Raw genomic sequence first — 15892 nt, 5'->3', positions numbered from 1 at the left:
CCTCCTTCTGCACTATAGGGAAGCTAATCTAATCTAAAATGGAGGAAGAATAGAAAAGCAAAATGTTATTTTAAATTGCAAGAGACCACAGAATGCTGCACGACAGAGGGATCCAGGTGTCCTGACACATAAAACTCAAAATATTAGCATGTAGGTACAGCAAGTAATTAGAATCATAGAATGCTCACAGTGCAGAAGGAGGATATTTAGCTCATCAAGCCTGCACTGACAACAATCCCACCCAGACCCTACATTATTACCCTGCTATTTTCTGACACTAAGGGTTAATTTAGCATAGCCAATCAACCTAACCCACACATCTTTGGACTGTGGGAGGAAACCTGGAGGAAACCCATGCAGACAGAGGAAAAATGGACAAACTCCACACAATCATCTGAGGCTAGAATTGAAGCCAGGCCACTGTGAGGCAGCAGTGCTAAACCACTGTGGCAACTGAAATGTTGGCCTTTATTGCAAGGGGGCTGGAGTATAAAAATAAGGAAGCCTTACTACAACTGTACAAGACATTGGTGAGACCAGACTTGGGAGAACTGTGTACGGTTTTAGTCTCCTTACTTAAAGAGGGACATACTTGCATTGGAGATGATTCAGAGAAGGGCTGATTTATGGGGTGAAGAGGTTATCTTATGAGGAAAGGTTGAGCAGGTTGGATCCTATACTCATTGGAGTTTAGAAGAATGAAAGGTGACCTTGTTGAAACATTGTGATTCTGAGGAAGCTTGACTGGGAGAATGTTCCCCTCATGAGGAGATCTAGAAATAAGTGTTGCAGTTTTAAGTTAAGGGGTCATCCATTTAAGATGGACATGAGAAGAAGAAATTTCTTCTCAGAGTCGTAAGTCTTTAGAATTCTTGACCTCAGGGAGAAGTGGCGGCTGGGGCATAGATCTTGAACTAAATGGGAGTTAATGATGGTGGGGAATGGGCAGGAATGTGGGGTTGAGACAACAATCAGATGAACTGTGATCTTATTGAATGTCGGAATAGGCTCGAAGGGCAGAATGATCTATTCCTCCTACTTCTTACATTCTTAAGTTCTCAATGGTCTTGATATTGATACCCCAGCCACCCCAACACACTGCCCACCACCCCCACCCTTTTCCACAACCTATGATAGGTGGGAAAGGATTGGGATGAAACTGTTCAATAGTGAAAGAAAACCCTACATGATTCACACGCACCGCTTTTCCTTATAGTGGCAAATATCGAGTTACCTGGATGGAATGGTTCACAGTACAGGAAACTGGACTTAAAACACAACTGCAGCTGCATACCAGTTTCCCCAGTGTTTGTGAGTCTGTATAAATGACTCTGTATAGGGGTGTGTTCATATGGCAGAGTTGTTGCAGCGCAGAAGGTGGCCATTCAGATACTGAGGGCGGGATTTTCCAGCCACACTCACCCCAAAACCGGCAAATCCTGCCCGAGGTCGACGGACATGTACATGGTCTGCCCACCCCCGCCCCTCCCCCGCTACAATTCCCGTGGCAGACAGTACAGAAAATTCCTCTGCTGAGAGGTTGTTCCCGTTGTGGAAGAATCCTGGACCAGACGGTGTAATCTCAGAGTAAAGGGTCATCCATTTAAGACAGAGATGAGGAAGAATTTCTCCTCTGAGAGGATAGTGAATCTATGGAATTGTTTATCACAGAGGGCTTTGGAGGATGGGTCATTAAGTATGTTCAAGGCTGAGATAGACAGATTTCTAATCAGTAAGGAATCAAGGGTTATGAGGAGAAGGTGGAAAAGTGGAATTGAGGGTTATCATATCAGATCAGTCATAGCTTAATTGAATAGTGGAGCAGCCCAGTGGACCAAATGGTCTACTTCCGCTCCTATGTCTTATGGTGATCCCATTGTGTCTATACTGGTTCTCCCAATAAGCAACTCACCTGATGCCATTCTCCTGCCTTTTCCCCGTAACACTACACATTCTTCCCTTTTCAGCTAACTGTCATGTTCACTTTTGAAAGCCTCAATTGAACTTGTCTCCACCACACTCTCAGGCAATGCATCCCAACACTTAACCAGTCACTGTCTGAGAAAGGTTTTCCCTATTTCACTTTTGCTTCTTTTGCCAATTACTTTAAATCTGTGTCTTCTTGTTCTTGATCCCTTCACAAATGGAAACAGTTTCTCCCTATCTAATCTGTCCAGACACCTCATAATTTTAAATACTTCTATTAAATCTCCTCTCAACCTTCTCTTCTCCAAGGAGAACAGAACATCTCCAATTTACCTTCATAAGTGAAGTTCCTCATTTCTGGAACTATTTTCGTGAATCTGTTCAGCACTCTCATCTTAATATCCTTCCCAAACTGCAATTGCATAGGACATTGGTGAGGCCACAGCTGGAATATTGTTTGGTGTACTTATCTGAGGAAGGATTTTCTTGCTATAGAGAGAGTACAGCAAAGGTTTACCAGGCTGGTTCCTGAGATGGCAGGTCTGTCATATGAGGAGAGTTGGTTAGGATTATATTGGAGTTTAGAAGGGTGAGAAGGGATCTCAATATGTTATTTTATCTAAAATTTCTTAGAGATCAAAGGATATGGGGGAAAGGCGGGCTCAGGGTATTGAATTTGATGTTCAGCCATGATCATAATGAATGACAGAGCAGGGCTGAATGGTCTACTCTTCTATTTATCTTTGTATGTTCTTATGCACGTGGTCTAAACAGTAGCACCCAGTACCGGGTGCAATACTCTAGCTGAGGCAGAACTCATTTCTTATTCAAATTCAGCAGAACATTCTTGCTCTTTTATTGTGTCCCTATTAAGCCTGGGGTATTGTAAGCTTTATTATCTGCTCTCTCAACCAGTCCAGACACCTTTAATGACTTATGGTCATATATATCCAGGTCCCTCTGCTCCTTAAGAGTTGATTGAACCCTTTATTTTTTATTGTCTCTCCATGTTCTACTTAGCAAAATAATCACTTCACATTTCTCCCGTGTGTGTGGTCGTGTATGCTTTTATGAGTATGTATTCATGTGTGTACCTGTGTGATTTTCTGTGTGGGCATTCATTTATGTGTCTGTGTATCTGCCTGTGCATTCATCTGTGTGTCTGTGTATATGTTTCATGGGTGTCTGTGTGTATGTCTGTCTGGGTATTCATGTATGGGTGTGTGTTGCTGCAGTTGGATTTGTGTCGATTTCCTCTCTCGCCTCTCCAGCCACAGCAGAGAGTTCATGTGTGTTGCTGACAGTAAGTTTTGGGAGGGTGCTATGGTCAGTGTGAATGTGTGCTCCATCTCCAAAGCCAGCGGCTGACACTCCGTTTCCTGCGGGAGGAGCTGGCCTGTGTCAATTTCTAACCCGGAAGCCGAGTGCCAGTCCTGAGAGGATTCATTCGATGCAGTATCTGGGCTCCAAACTATTGACAAACTTTCCCGTCCCTGTGTACACTGCCGGCTGCCTTTCCTGCTCTAGCCTGTGCTGACACTCCGACCCTGGTAAGAAGCGGCACTCCGGGGGTCCCCGGAAGGAAAAGTGAAGTGGGTCTCGAATCGGACCGGGGGGAGGTGGAGGAGGGACAAACACGGCCTGGGAGTCGGGTGGAAAGACAGACTTGTACCTGGGTGCAGCGCACTCAATCTGTTCCTCTGCTGCTGTTTGAAAGTAACTTTCTACAAGTGAGAGAGACTGCGAGGGAGAGACTAGGTCAGGAGGGCACCGAGAGGGATTTACAGATTGGAAATTGGCATAAGGTCAGTTCACAGGTGGGCACTGGCCAAAAGTTTTGAAAGACTTGTCAGCTGTGAAACTTTTAACAACTTTTGAAAAAGTTTTCTTAAAACTCTGCCCCTCTTGAGTATTCAAATCAAATCAAATCAAAATCATTTCTCTGTTACTGCTTAGTTTCCCTTAGTGACCATAACTCTCATAACTGTGTTCTGGAGAACTAGATTGGGAGTCTGGGATCACATGGAATATTGGGGCTAGGGTGTGGAATCTGGGAAGGGCTGGTTTGTGTTTGAAGGTTTTTATTTCGATATAGTGGTCCCTTGTAATGACAAGTCAGTGATAATGTTTCAAGTGTTACTCATTAATCTCCCACTTTTTACTGAGTGCGTACTCTGGTTTCAAGGTGCTTGTTTATACAGGATGGGTGTGAACTAGTCAGTGTGCATCCCCTCCCTGACGGGCAGCTATTGATACAGCCTTTACGGTCCCTCTCCACTGCAACACCCCAGCTAGCTCCCTGCCTCTAATACCTTACTCCGATACCATCTCTTCCCCCTTAAATGCCATCCCATTCCCATCCACTATCTTTCCCTTCTACTACCCCTCCCCCTTTACCTTAGTGCTTGTGGCACAATCCTAACACACTCTGCCCCTTCACCTCCCCCCTTCCAGCTCCTGCTCCTGTCCCCCATCCTCTGTCCCACCACACTTCTCACCTGCACCCTCTTCCCTGACTCCCCTGCCCCATCCTTGTCCCATTTACCCTCCAGTTTGATGTTATTTTCTTCATGAATCTGAAGTTCTGAATTGATAGCCTGAGCACAGTCTGTGCTGATCCATTGCCAGATGTCCTGATTCATTGTGGGACAGTCTGCAATGTCATCTGCAATGTTCTGGCTTCACCAAGGCCAGTTTCACACAAGAACACAAGCAATGGCCCAAAATTAAGAACACTGCTAATATATCCCAGAGTCTAACCTGTGGTGTGGGATACCATTGATATCTTTCTGTGTTTGTTTGTGGTATGCGATATCACTGATAATTCTTTTGGGTTTGTTCATATTGTAGGATATCACTGATATCTCCCCCTGTTTGTTCGTTGTGTGCAATATCACTGATATCTCCCTGTGTTTTATCCATATTGTGGGATATCACTGATATCTCCCTGTGTCTTATCCATATTGTGGGATATCACTGATGTCTCCCTGTGTCTTATCCATATTGTGGGATATCACTGATGTCTCCCTGTGTCTTATCCATATTGTGGGATATCACTGATGTCTCCCTGTGTTTGTCCATATTGTGGGATATCACTGATGTCTCCCTGTGTCTTATCCATATTGTGGGATATCACTGATGTCTCCCTGTGTCTTATCCATATTGTGGGATATCACTGATGTCTCCCTGTGTCTTATCCATATTGTGGGATATCACTGATGTCTCCCTGTGTCTTATCCATATTGTGGGATATCACTGATGTCTCCCTGTGTTTGTCCATATTGTGGGATATCACTGATGTCTCCCTGTGTTTGTCCATGTTGTGGGATATCATTGATGTCTCCCTGTGTTTGCCCATGGTGTGAAGTATCAGTAATATCTCCCTGTGTTTATCCAAGGTGCGAGATATCAGTGATATCTCTCTGTATTTGTCCATGGTGTAGGTTATCACTGATATCTCCCTGTGTTTGATCTCTGATGTGGGTGCAATGGGGAGGTGGCCACATCTATTGAAACATGTTCATTCATCACGATGCATTTCTTCCAACGCACAGCAGTGAAAAGCAGGCAGGCAGTATCCTATCTCAGCCAAGTCAGCCGTTACCCAGGAAAGGTACAGGAACAGGCTCTGACCACTATTAGCAAGATGCTGGGGAAAATATGAAGTGAAGAGGGACTGTCAAAATGTGTATGAAAAGATATAAAAAATTGTTAAAGAATTGGAATGTCAGAAGGTGCATTGAGAAACCAAAGTGTCAGGCAGATTCAACTGAATATGATGAACGTGAGAGCCAAGAGTAGCAAAATGAGGAAGTAGTGACTAATAAAGCGATGCTAGTTTCCTGAGTACTGAGAGGAAGGCTACGGTAAGAATGAGTCCTCACTTGACCTCTCAAGCATGATCTAGTGACTTCGAGGGAATTTGAAGAAGCTGACTTGACATTCAAAATTAAATACTCGGTGGGAACCTTTAATCCTCCTTCAGATTGGGTTTCTAGTGAATCATAGTCGTTACAGTATGGGAACAGATCATTCAGCCAATCAAATCTATTCCCTTGTTCCTTTTCACTGGAACTACAATCCTGCTAACTTCCCAGATTCTTTTAGCTACCATCTGTTTCCTGTTGAAAAATAATTTGGTTATTCTGCTCCAACAGTAGAGGATGGCATATCATGTACCATCCTTTGTACAAAGATGATAATGACTCTGGTGACAGCTACATTTAACAGAGTGCCATTCTCTCTCCATGTCAATGTAGCAAGAAAGACAAGCAACCAAACACTTGGGTCAACGCAAGAGGCTTTCAGGAGAGTTTTAATCAAGATGGATGCACAGATGTTTAGGGAGGAAATTTCAGGACTTGAGGCCTGGACAGCTGTGTGCACGGTTTCCAATGTGGGCAGCGCAGATTGTCAGGGTGTACACCAGAGGCCAGACATGGAGGAATGCCGAGTTCGTGAGGTTATAGCTAGCTCTTCATAGACCAAGGAGTGGGCCAGGAACTGTCTTGGTGTGAGTGGTTCAATAGGAGATCAGACATGGTGTGAGAATAAAAGTGAAATACTGTGGATGCTGGAATCTGAAATTAAAACTGGAAGTGCTGGATAAACTCAGCAGATCTGGCAGCATCTGTTGAGAGGGAAAATAGAGTTAACATTCCTGTCTATATGACTCTTCTACAGAAGAGTCCACCAGGAAACGTTAACACTATTCTCTCTCTCCGCAGATGCTGCAAGATCTGAGTTTTTGCAGCATTTTCCCTTCATGTTTCTGCTCAGATCTTTGACTGAAATGGTCCCTGGTGCTGGACACTTTATTTATTTGTTCATGGGATGTGGCCTTTGCTGGGTGGACCAGTGTTTATTTCCTGTCTCTAATTTCCCTTGAGAAGGTGGTGGTGAGCTGCCTTCTTGAGCCACTGGAGATCCTGTGGTCTATATGCACCCACAATACTGTCAGGGAGAGAGTTGCAGGATTTTGACCCAGATTGCAATATTCTCGAGTTATTGTGTGCCGCCCACAGATGATCCATTATTTGGCTAGGAGAGGCACTGACCAGTGATTAACACGTCATTCCCTGAAAAGAATTTTGATACCACATTCCATACATAGCATTCACAGTCACATTTCCCAGACACACCTTTGATAGAAGAAGAAAATCAGCATGATCTTACTGAGTGGCAGAGCAGCTTCGAATGGCCCAGTCCAGTTCCTATCTTTTCTGCTCAATCATAGAATCCCTAAAGTGCAGAATGAAGCCATTCAGCCCATTGTGTCTGCCCCAAGGCATTCTCCCCTGATGCCTCCCCCTCCCCATAATCCCACACGTTCACCATACTAACCGATCTAACCTGCACATCTTGGGACAGTATGGGACATTTTAGCATGGTCAATCCACCTAACCTGCACACCCTTGGACTGTGGGAGGAAACAAGAGCACCTGGAGGAAACCCACACTAGACATGGGGAGAATGTACAAACTGCACACAGCAAGGCTGGAATTGAACCCAGCTCCCTGGCTATGTGAGGCAGCAGTGCTAACCACTGTGCCACCATGCTGCCGAAATCCCACTCCAATCACTAAAGCACCTGATTTAAAGCTGCTACTTGAGGAATATGAGGAACGGATTGCTGCTGCATCAGACATGCAGTGTTTTGTTGAAGGGCCTGTCTGTCCTCTGAGGTAGGTGCAGAAGATTCCATGGCATTATGTTGAAGAAGAGCAGGAGAGTTATTCCTGTTGTCCTGACCAATGTTTTTCCCTCAGCTGACCCTAGTGTAAAAGAGATAATCTGTTCATAATCTCCTTGCTGGTTGTGGGAGCTTTCTGTGCTGTCTCTGGTACCTGTATTACAGCTGTAACTACACTTCAGATGTACCTGTGCCTGTAGCGACCTGAAGACACGACAAAAAGATCCTGAATAATCGTAAGCCCGTCCTTTTTAAGCAAGCAGTTCCCATGGCTTCACACAGGATGAAAAATAGGCAAGGAGGATGAGGTGTTGACCAGGTGTTGCCCTCGGGCTAAGAAAATCTCTATCATTGCTCAGGTTCTGTAAGACGTGAACCCAGTGTTAAACACATAGACACCAGTCAGTACCTTCAAAGCACAGCCAGCACTTTGAACCAGATCTTCCTGTCCCAAGTTTACAGGCAGCTCAGTTTACAGTGTTAGAGTGATGAGTGAGAAAGGTCCTTGGGTGAAGTTACTGTTTCACCTGATCCTCTGTGAAAACTTACCCACAAATGAGGAGCACCCATGATGATGAATGTATTTTTGAGGTTCCTAGCATCATAGATGTCTGTCTTCAGCCAATTCAGTTCACTCCAAGTGATTACCAAAAAACGGCTGAAGGCACCGGATATTTCAAAGGCCTGACAACATATCAGCAATAGTATTGAAGAAATGTGCTCCAGAACTTGCCATGCCCCTACCCAAGCTCTCCCAGTACAGCTGCAACATTGGCATCTGCCCAGCAACATGGAAAATTGCCAGAGTACATCCTGTATACAAAAAGCAGAACTTAACATTTATATAATGCCTTTCTCAAATCCATGAAGTCTTTACAACTAATGGAGTACTTCTGAAGTTTAGTCACAGCTGCATTGTAGGGGTAAGGGGGCAGCATAGCAAATCCAACCTGGCCATTTACTGCCCTGTCTACTCTCGATCATCAGTAAAGTGATGGAAAGTCTCATCAACAGCGCTATCAAGCAGCACTTATTCAGTAATAACCTGCTCAGTGATGCTCAGTTTGGGTTTCACCAGGGTTACTCAGCTCCTGACTTCTGCATAGGCTTCGTTCAAACATGGACAATAGAGCTGAACTCCAGAGATGGGAGTGACTGCCTTTGACATCAAAGAATCCTAGCAAAACTGGAGTCAATGGGAATCAGGGAAATCTCTCCGCTGGTTGGAGTCCTATCTGGCACAAAGGAAGGTGTTTCTGGAGCTAAGAGGTTAACCATCTTAGCTCCAGAACATCACTGCAGGAATTCCTCAGGGGAGTGTCCTAGGCCTAACTATCTTCAGCTGCTTCATCAATGATCTTCCTTCCATCATAAAGTCAGAAGTGAGAGTGTTCGCTGATAATTGCACAATGTTCATCACCATTCACAACTCGGATACTGAAGCAGCCCATGTCCACGTGCAGCAAGACCTGGACAATGTTCAAGCTTGGACTGATAAGTGGCAAGTAACATTTGTGCCACACAACTGCCAGGCAATGACCATCTCCAACAAGAAAGAATCTAACCATCTTCCCTTGACATTCAATGGCATTACCACCACTGAGTTTGTCCAACATCAGAATCCTAGGGTTGCCATTGACCAGAAACCGAACTGGACTAGCCGTATAAATACTTTGGGTGCAAGAGCAGGTCAGAGGCTGGGAATTCTGTAGTAACTCACCTCCTGACTCCACAAAGCTTGACCATCATCTATAAGGCACAAGTCAGGAGTGTCATGGAATATTCTCCACGTGCCTGGATAATTGCTGCTCCAACAACACCCAGGAATCTCAAACATCCAAATAAAACAGTCTGCTTGACTGGCACTCCATCCACCACCTTAAACATTCACTTTCTCCACCACTAATGCGCAGTGACAGTAGTGTGTATCATCTACAAAATGCACTGAAGTAACTCACTAAGGCTCTGTTGACAGTAGCTTCCAAGCCCGTGATCTCTACCACTTAGAAGGACAAGGGCAACAGGTACCTGGGAACACCACCACCTGCAAGTTTCCCTCCAAAGCAAGACTTGGAAATATATCGCTGTTCCTTCACTGTTGCTGGATCAAAATCCTGGAATCCCCTCTCTAACGGCATTGGAACTAGTGATCGAAGCAGAGACAATGTTAACATTTTATAACAAGATGGAGAGCTGAGTAGAAATGGTTATGAAGGCATATAGGAACAGTACAGACTGATAAAATAGAGACTATTTCTCACATAGAAGTTGAACACAGAATGTTGTGTTGACAGGTCTGTTTATGTGTCTGTGAAGGAAATGTTGAAGTTGGGAGTAGACCTTCTCTTTCAACAGTTCAGTCCTTGATGTGGAAGTTCTTCTCCAATGATGTTAGGCTGGTACTAAGGAAAGGCTGTATGTGTTCAACTCAGGTGACATGTAGGAGCTAATGGTGTTACCATGATATTCCTTACCCACACGGTGGGAGATATTCCAGTATGCTTTTAAATGATTTTCTAGGGCGGCGTGGTAGCACAGTGGTTAGCACTGCTGCTTCACAGCTCCAGGGACCTGGGTTCGATTCCCGGCTTGGGTCACAGTCCGTGTGGAGTTTGCACATTCTCCTTGTGTCTGCATGCGTTTCTTCCGGGTACTCCGGTTTCCTCCCACAGTCCAGAGATGTGCGGGTTAGGTTGATTGGCCGTGCTAAAATGGCCCTTAGTGTCCTGGGTCATGTAGGTTAGGGGGATTAGTTGGTAATATATGGGAATAGGGCCTGGGTGGGATTGTGGTAGCTGCCGGCTCGATGGGCCGAATGGCCTCTTTCTGCACTGTAGGGTTTCTATGATCTTTCTATGATTGGTTCTTGATCATGATTCTCTAGGGGAGTTTTATCTTCTGAAAGTGAGGCAAATCTCAACAAAAGGTCACTGGAATGAACAGATGTTTCTTTTGAAGGGTGCAACTTTTTAAAAAAAATCACTCAGGGTATGTGGGCAACGCAGGCAATACCAACTTTTATTGTCCATCATTGAGAAGTGGTGCTGTCTCAAACCTTGTGGTGTAGGTACAGCCAAAGTGCTGGGAAGATTTTGACCCAGCAACAGTAAAGGAACATGAAATATTTCTAAGCCAGAATGGTGACTGTTTTGGAGGGGAGCTTGCAGGTGCTGCCTTTGTCCTTTTCGATGCTAGAGGGTTTGAGAGTTGCTGCCAAATGGCACAAAGTAGATGGAAGATGAGAGTTCAGGTAGACTTCACCTAGGATTTTTTTGAAAGTGTGTCACTGACCTGGGCACAGGCCTACTTTTATCAAACTCAAAGGCGAGGAGGGTAGTGAATGGTGTGTCAGAATAGAACCTGCACGTTTTTCTGCTGTTGAACACTTTACTAATGGCTTCCGTGAAGGAGAGAAGAATATCTGAGACTAGGATCTGAAACTGCCATAAGCAGTAAATTGGCTGTTTATATGCCCTGTCCATCATATTTAAGTGAATTTACTTTTTCTTATTTATTGTGATAAAAATGTATTGTTCATAATGCTACCAAATTTATAATATTCCACAGTATAACTGTACTGAATGCCAGCAGATTCACCATTGGCATTGCTCACTGCATTGTTGAAGGGATGTCAACTGTAAACAAGTTGATGAAACCAGAGAACAGAGAGCTGTGGGGCTGTGCACAACGATATTTGCTGGTGGTAAGATCAGTTGGAAAGGTCAAGAATTATTAGGAATCCATGATTTTATGAACAGAGTCGGAGAAGAGAAGCAAGGAAATTATGCCAAATTGTTAATAAATCGCTCATTAGGCTGCTACTGGAGTGTTGTGGCCAACTCTGGGCACCAGACTTTAAGAAGGATGTCAAGGACAGCACATTGGCACAGTGGTTAGCACTGCTGCCTCCAGTGCCAGATTCCAACTTTGGGTGACTGTCTGTATGGAGTTTGCACATTCTCCCCATGTCTGTGTGGATTTCCTCTCTCAATCCAAAGATGTGTAGGTTAGGTGGATTGGAAATGCTAAATGCGCTGGGTTACGGGCATGGGGGAGGTGAGGGATGCTCTTGTGGAGAGTCGGTGCAAATTGATGGGCTGAACGGTCTCCTTCTGCACTGTCGGAATTGTATGCTTCTGAGGCCAAGGCCTTGGAGAGGCTGCAGAGCAGATTTTCTAGAATGAGACCAGGGGTGAGAGACTTCAGTTAATGGTGAAGAGACTGGAGACCTGGGGTTCTTAGAGCAGAGGAGCTTAAGGGGTGCCTTGGTAGTTGGCGTTCAAATATTAACCAGTTTTGGCTAGAACAAAGTGAAAACTGACAGCACCCAGAGACAAGGGATTTAAGAATCTGAGGGGAGATGAGACTCATTTTCACTGCCAGTTTATGATCTGGTGGAATAACGCTTAGTGTGAACTATCAAAAGGAATGATCATATAGGACAAGTGGTAGTGCAGTGGTATTGTCATAGGACCAGTAATGCAGAAAACCAGCGTAACACTCTGGGGACCCAGCTCAAATTCTACCACAGATTAAAATTTGAATTCAGTAAAAATCTGGAATTTAAAGTCTAATGATCATCATGAAACTGTTGCTGATTGTCTGGTTCTTTAGGGAAGGAAATCTGTTTTCCTTACCTGGTCTGGCCTACATGTGACTTCTGAAACACAGCAATGTGGGTGACTCCTAAAATGCTCTCTGAAATGGCCTGATAGGGATGAGCAATAAACGCTGGTTTAACTAACAACACCCAAATCCAATGAATAGAAAAAATATAGTTTTAAAGGGAATATTTGCAGCATAATGGGGCAAGAGAGAAGAGTGCAAGCAAACATCCAGAATGTGCATGATGGACCAAATGGCCTCTCACTCTTTATTTTGTGATTCCATTAACCTGAAATGCAGAAATGTAGTTCCTAGCTCTCCTTCCTTTTGGTACCAGCTTGGTCCTCATACCTTATGCATTTAGAGGCTGTGGATTCAGGCTCCACTCTGACAGGTTTCTTTTATTTCATGAGATCTAGGCATCCCTATTTGCCCTTGAGAAGGTGGTGGTGAGCTGCCTTCTTCACCCAGTACAGTCCATGTGGTGTCGGAAGCCATAGTCCTGTTAGGAAGGGAGTTCCAGGGTTTTGACCCAGTGATGGCGAAAGAACCCGGCTCGGGTCACTGTCTGTGTGGAATTTGCACATTCTCCTCGTGTCTGCATGGGCTTCCTCCGGCTGCCCCGGTTTCCTCCCACAGTCCAAAGGTGTGTGGGTTAGGTTGATTGGCCATGCTAAGAAATTGCCCCTTAGTGTCCAAGGATGTGTAGGTTAGAGGAATTAGTGGGTATAATATGTAGGGATATGGGGTTAGGGCCTGGGTGGAATTGTGTCTGGTGCAGACTCGATGGGCCGAAGGGCCTCTTTCTGCACTGTAGGGTTCTGTGGTTCTATGAAGAACAGCACAATAAAGTTTAAAGTTTATTCATTAGTGTCACAAGTAGGCTTACATTAACACTGCAATGAAGTTACTGTGAAAAACCTGTAGTCGCCACACTCCGGTGCCTGTTCGGTTACACTGAGGGAGAATTTAGCATGGCCAACGCACCTAACCAGCATGTCTTTTGGACTGTGGAAGGAAACTGGAGCACCTAGGGGAAACGTACACAGACATGAGGAGAACATGCAAACTCCACACAGACAGTGACCCAAGCCGGGAATCCAACCCGGCTCCCTAGCACTGTGAGGCAGCAGTGATAACTATTGTGCCATATTTCCAAGTCAGGATGGTGAGTGACTTGGAGGGGAATTTCCAGGTATTCCCAGATATCTGTTGCTGTTGTTGTTCTAGGTGGTAGAAATCAGGGGTTTGGAAGGTGCTCTCTAAGGGGCCTTGGTGAGTTGCTGAGGTACACCTTATTGATAGTACACAGTTCAGTAGCAGAGGCGCTGTCTTTTGCTGGAGGCATTATAGCAATTCTGTCTGTCCCAATAGGCACAGCTAAGATCTAAAGATGCAGTCGTATTATTGGAAGGATAACAGGACAATGTTCTAACATTCCAACTCATTTCCTCCTCTACCAATCAACTGGCCATCCAATGTGTAGGATTTTATTATGTTGAGTATGTTTTGTGCATTTGTCTTCAAAGCACTTAATAAGTTTCTCTCGATAAAGGGAAATGGGCACAAATCCCAGTTCTACATTTGACACGACAAGGAGCCCTCATATCCTCTACAAATACACCACCAAAGATATTTGGAGCAATCATGAACTTGTTTGCAGTGTTTATCGGGCAGTTGTAGGCACTAGCAGGCAAATAATTACATCCTAAATCCTTCCTGTGATGAAATGAGGACCATTGACTCTTGCTCCTGCTTTGACTCATTGTTTTTCTTTGAAATTCTCACGACTGGAACTCCCAGTCTCCCTTGGGCTTTGCTTCCTCTATGAAACCCAAGCTGGCATCACCCAGTCTGTACTTCCTCATTTACTTGGCTTTCTCTTTTCGCTCCCAGTTTATTTGTGGCAATGTGTCGCGACACACCTGACCCTCCACCTCCTTCCCTCATGGAAGGAAAAAAATGACGAGCATTTATATAGCACCTTTATGGCCAATGAAGTATTTTTACATTGTCACTGTAGGAGACACACAGCAAGATCCCACAAGCAGCAATGTGATAACGGACAGACAGTTTGTTTTTAGACATGGGTTGAGGGATTTAATATTGGCCAAGAGGGTGGGGGAGACGCCACAGCTCCTCAGACAATGTAGCACTCCTTTAGCACGCCACTGGAGTGTCAGCCTAGGTTTTGTGCTGAAGTTTCTGGAGTGGGACTTGAACTTTTTAGAATCAGAAAGTGCTACACGCTGAACCATGACTGACAAAATGGACCTTCCCTCTGTCCCAATGCCAATTATTACTTCCATAATTTTTGATAACAAGTGGTCTGAGCAGGATAGAGTCAGGTGGAAAATCTTGATCTATTTTGAGAATCTTTTCATCTATGTTCCAAAGGGCGGGTTCTGCCTTCTCCTATAAAATAAATGGCTCTGTATGTGACCGAAGAATCAATAAGCAGTTCTGCTTTCTCTCCCATTTTGACCATTGTTCGCATAGAATTGCTGCTTCCTCCAGACAATGAACGTCTCCCTTCCACATCTGCATTCCTTAGCTCCATTCCCATCCCCCTGTCCCTCAATCCCTCCCCTCCCACTTCCACAAGTCCCAAGGTGCTTATATTCCCTTGAACTTCTCATCTCTGCCTGTGGGTGAACTGTTCTCATGCGAGTTGATGCAATGTCACTACAAGGTCACTTCAAGAAGCCAGCACTCTCCCCTCCTCTCAGCCTCCTCTTCCCTTCCCCTCCTCCAAATAGTTCAGCAGTGATGTTCCATAGATAGCTGAACCATGCAACTCAAGAGAAGCACGTTATCTGCTTTGGGAGCAATGGAACTATTATCTGCAATGGCTTCTCTTCCCACACGTGAACCATTACCTCTGATGACTCCAATTAAATATCCTTTGCCTCTTCAGCTTCTCATCTACATGCTGTCCCTTGGTGTCATCATCCAACAACACAAAACCAATTTCCACCTGTATGTAAGGTACAGGAGCAGAAGAAGGCCATTCGGCTCATCAAGTCTGCTCTGCCATTCAATGAGATCACACATGATCTGATATAAAAATCCTCAACTCCACTTTCCAGCCTTATCCCCATAATTCTTGATTCCCTTACTGATTAAAAATCTGTCTATCTCGGTCTTGAACATATGGAGCGATCCAGCCTCTACAGCCCTCTGCAGTGATGAAGCTGTCCCACACGGCCACCACTCTCCATCCCAACGTTGTCTCTATTTTAAGATTCTCAACCTTGTTTTCAAAACCCTCCATTGCCTTGCCCCTCCCGAACTCAGTAATCTCCTCCTGCCCTCAGAGCTAGCTGGACTCCTCCTACAGCATCTTGCGTATCTCTGATAATTACGTTCCACCGCTGGTGACTGTGCCTTGGGACCCACGTTTGATTGCATCTTGGGTCAGTCTCTGTGCAGAGTCCACATGTTCTCCCCGTGTCAGCATGGGTTTCCTCCCATAGTCCAAAAGATGTGCTGGTTAGGTGCATTGGCCATGCTCAATTCTCCCTCAGTGTACCTGAACAGGTGCCCAAGTGTGGCGACTAAGGGATCTTCACAGTTACTTCATTGCAGTGTTAATGTAAGCCTACTTCTGACACTAATAAATAAACTTTAAATGTCTACCTTTCCCACTGTGAACGGGATCTGTCCAAT

General features: G+C 44.8%; 1 protein-coding gene across 3 annotated transcripts in view; it reads left to right on the top strand.

The window, feature by feature from the left end:
* Positions 1 to 3332: 3332 nt before the first annotated feature.
* Positions 3333 to 15892, top strand: part of elmo3 (engulfment and cell motility 3) — a 112598-nt gene continuing 100038 nt past the window's right edge. For 2 of the 3 annotated variants that reach the window (XM_080187217.1, XM_080187219.1), the window contains exon 1: positions 3333 to 3476. The gene's annotated coding sequence lies outside the window, so the exon portion shown is untranslated. Of the gene's footprint in view, positions 3477 to 3646; positions 3732 to 15892 lie in introns of those variants that run through there. The other variant, XM_080187218.1, reaches the window with a different exon arrangement.

Source organism: Carcharhinus amblyrhynchos, chromosome 4 (assembly GCF_965287045.1).
Source record: "Carcharhinus amblyrhynchos chromosome 4, sCarAmb.v2.hapA, whole genome shotgun sequence".
NCBI lineage: Eukaryota > Metazoa > Chordata > Chondrichthyes > Carcharhiniformes > Carcharhinidae > Carcharhinus > Carcharhinus amblyrhynchos.
The sequence above is the reverse complement of the archived record's forward strand: the minus strand, read 5'-3'. Positions and strand labels throughout refer to the sequence as shown.